This window comes from Salvelinus sp. IW2-2015, linkage group LG23, assembly GCF_002910315.2.
Source record: "Salvelinus sp. IW2-2015 linkage group LG23, ASM291031v2, whole genome shotgun sequence".
Lineage (NCBI taxonomy): Eukaryota > Metazoa > Chordata > Actinopteri > Salmoniformes > Salmonidae > Salvelinus > Salvelinus sp. IW2-2015.
In genome coordinates this window covers 4202254-4205864 of record NC_036863.1, presented here as the reverse complement: position 1 = coordinate 4205864, position 3611 = coordinate 4202254, and positions in this window count along the sequence as shown.

Genomic DNA, 3611 nt, shown 5'->3' with positions numbered 1-3611 from the left:
TCTGCTTCGCTCTTTCTTTCATTTCTTTCTTTCTTTCTTTCTTTTCTTTCTTTCTTTCTTTCTTTCTTTTTTCTGTATTGCTATTCTCTCTCTCTCTCTCTCTCTCTCTCTCTCTCTCTCTCTCTCTCGTCTCTCTCTCTCTCTCTCTCTCTCTCTCTCTCTCTCTCTCTCTCTCTCTCTCGCTCTTTCTGTCCCTCTGTAGCAGGCAAACAGGATTAAGTTAAAAAGGAATCAGTACAAATTCCCAATGAAAACATATCTTTTGTGTGGGGTGGCTACATGGTGTTTATGCCTAGTGAGGGAAGGCCTTTCTCGCTGTAGCTCTGCGTCTGGCTTCTGACCGCTGTTTGCTTCCTGCGTTCCAGAACCCGCCCGCGCCTCCTCTGGGACCCACTAAGCCACTGGCAGTGATCAACCTAATAGTTATCTCTATTATCAGATGTGCTGGATATTATTGTACTTTTCATTCGCTGATTAAATCATCGTTTTATATTTCGCAGGTTATTAAATACTGCGAATATTCTTACATTTGGATAACAAACAATAACAGAGTCTGATTAATCAGCTTCTTCTGGTTTTCACAAATTTAAATATAATAACCCCCGGTATTTAAATATATCTGCCATGAGTTTCTATGAGCATTATGTTCTATATGTATGCTTTAGCATTTATTTCACTAGTTGCCATCCTGAAGAACAGGATTCCTGTGATGTACTGTCAGCTACGTGTCTGCCAGTGAGCATGAGCCTAACCAGGAGAACAGGCCAGTACATTCAAGACGTGAGAAGGCTGAGAGAAGAGACGGAACGCGGCAGAGAGCCGACCGTATGTCGGTTGATGTCGGCTGTTAACTCGCGTTCTTCATTAGCTACACTGTATGTGAGGTGAAAGCACCAGCCAGCATTCAAAATGGTGACCAAAACAATCCACCTTACAGAATCATAGGAACGGAAGTAGACTCTATGTTTAGTCACCACTCTGACAGACACCATCTCCTTTATTGGCTCTGTGTGAGTGTCTTGTCATTAAGTTGCCTATAATTTCCACCTTTGTCTATTCCATATGCACTAATCAGCGATGTGAAATGTATTTGATTCAATCCAGATGTGCTTCTTTACACTGACAGTTTGCATTTCACATAAGGTATTGACTCGAGTTACAATTGTTGTTTAAGTTTCCTCTTATTTTTTGAGCGCAGGTATGTTTTGTTTACTGTAATTTTTTATACATGTTATATTCCTGTATTTTGAACTGTGTTGGTCGCACGGAGTTTTCACTGTGCCCGTGGCTGTCTTTATAGCTGGATTTGAACTTGCAACCTGTGTTTGGAAGATCAAAAATTACAAAATCAAGAAATGTATAAGGACGTAAAGAGCTAACAAATAATGAGAAGAACAGCAGTAAAATAAACAATAGCGAGCTATTACAAGGGGTGCACTGCTAACGTCTCACGGTTTAACTGGTAAACATCAGAGGTCTAATGTGGACGCCGGAGAGCACGATTTGTATTGAAAGACCTCATGAATCCTCTGACTACCATCCTGGTAATCATAAGTATGTCCTGTCCAAACCATTATCCCTAAGTGATGGCTTATAAGAGTGCAAGCTTGTGAGCCGTACTGGGCCAATATGCACTAACCGCCTGTAGTGCCTTGCGGACTCGCTGTCATAATTGAGGGAGAAACCAATCTAACTCGTAAAGTCAAGTGTATTTTCAACCACTTTCTGAACCTATCTAAAATCATAAAATTGGGTTTCTTTGCATTTAAACACCGTTTCAGTCAAGATTAAAATACCCTATGTAATATCTTTAAAAAATCGTCCCAATAGTGTATTAATGGCCTGGCAGCCGTTGACCTGACTAGCATACATGACTGAGTGTCGATCAGGCATCTTATAAATGAATTTGTGCTTTGGAAGTGCCCTCAGTAAGGAAACCACACAGAGAAGACATAGCAGGGGGCAGAAGGTTCCCCCAAAAATCCTGCTGCTCCCATCCAAGACACCAGCAAGAAAACACAACAAAACTGGATTGTGGTTGAGAAAATGTCAAATTACTAAAGGAAATAAAGGGAAACCTCAGGCAAGTGAAAAAATACGGACATTTGTGTTTTACACATACTGTTCAAAGCAATGGAGGAGAAGTAAGGCAAGAGGGGATGAGACTGATATGGGGAAAAAATAAGATGGTATGGATCGAAATACAATTGCAATATGAGCTTGTATATTCATACCATATTGAGTGTTTCAGTACTGAAGATGGAAGTGTTGGCTGGTGTTTGCTGGGTGTGTTTGAAAGAAAACAGTGTCTGCCTCTCGCACTGGGCTGTCTCCTCAAAAGCTCCATCCCCAGCAGTTATGGAGGACAGAGACCGCTAACAGCTTCCTGCTCAGTCCATAACAAACAGCGAGAGGCCAGGCCCCAAGGCTTCCTGTTTCCCACACACAGGCCACAAATAAACACAATCACGTTATTTTATACCGCTCGTCTCACACCCCCCCCCCCCCCCCCCCCCCTCCCACCCCCCACCCCCCCCACACACACACACACACACACACACACCACACACACACACACAACAACAACACCACACACACAACACACACACTACAACCATCACGACACTGAACAGCCACACGCTGCTGCACGGAAAAAGAACTAAGCCCAAATTGGTAAACACTATTTATTCTCTGGTTAAAAGGGAAACGTTACATGCTGACCCTCTAAGAAAACTTTAGGTGGACTCTCTACATGTCCCAGTGTTTTATGTAGCTGCAAAGGCTTTAAATGTCTGCCAGTCGTATCAGGGAAGTAGTGTTTCTTTCTTCTTCCAAAGGTAGAGAAAACAGTGCATAGGTTCTGTGTCATTCTTTATCCATGTTTCATATACATACAGTATATATTGTATATAAAAAATCTGTGAGAAGCTCACCCATAGCCGAAAAATACATTAAATTCACGAGCACAACAATGCCTACTCCACCCATGCTCTACCAAGGTTTTCCAGCACACAGCTTTGATCTACTACATTAGTTATGTTGGTCTATTGTCCTTCAAACAATGCGTATGCAATTCATACTCTTAGAGGAGTTACTCCCACAATAATGTGATTTGTACCGAATACAAGTTAATGTATTTGATACGTCACACTAGTCCCATTCCACTACCATTTTGTCACATTCTGACCTTAGTTCCTTTTTTATGTCTTTATTTTAGTTTGGTCAGGGCGTGAGTTGGGGTGGGCATTCTATGTTGTTTTTCTATGTTTTGTTCTGTTGTTAGATTTCTATGTGTTGGGCCTAGTATGGTTCTCAATCAGAGGCAGGTGTCAGTCGTTGTCTCTGATTGGGAGCCATATTGAGGTAGCCTGTTTTTCATTGTGTGTTGTGGGTGATTGTTTCCTGTTGTAGTGTTTGTTTCACATTTTAGGACTGTTTCGGTTTTCGGTATTTATTCACTTTGTTATTTTGTATTTTTCAGTGTTCAGTTTTAATAAATTAAAATGGACAGTTACCACGCTGTGTATTGGTTCGATCCTTGCTACTCCTCAGACGAAGAGGACGAGAACCGTTACAGAATCACCCACCAACCAAGGACCAAGCAGCGTGGT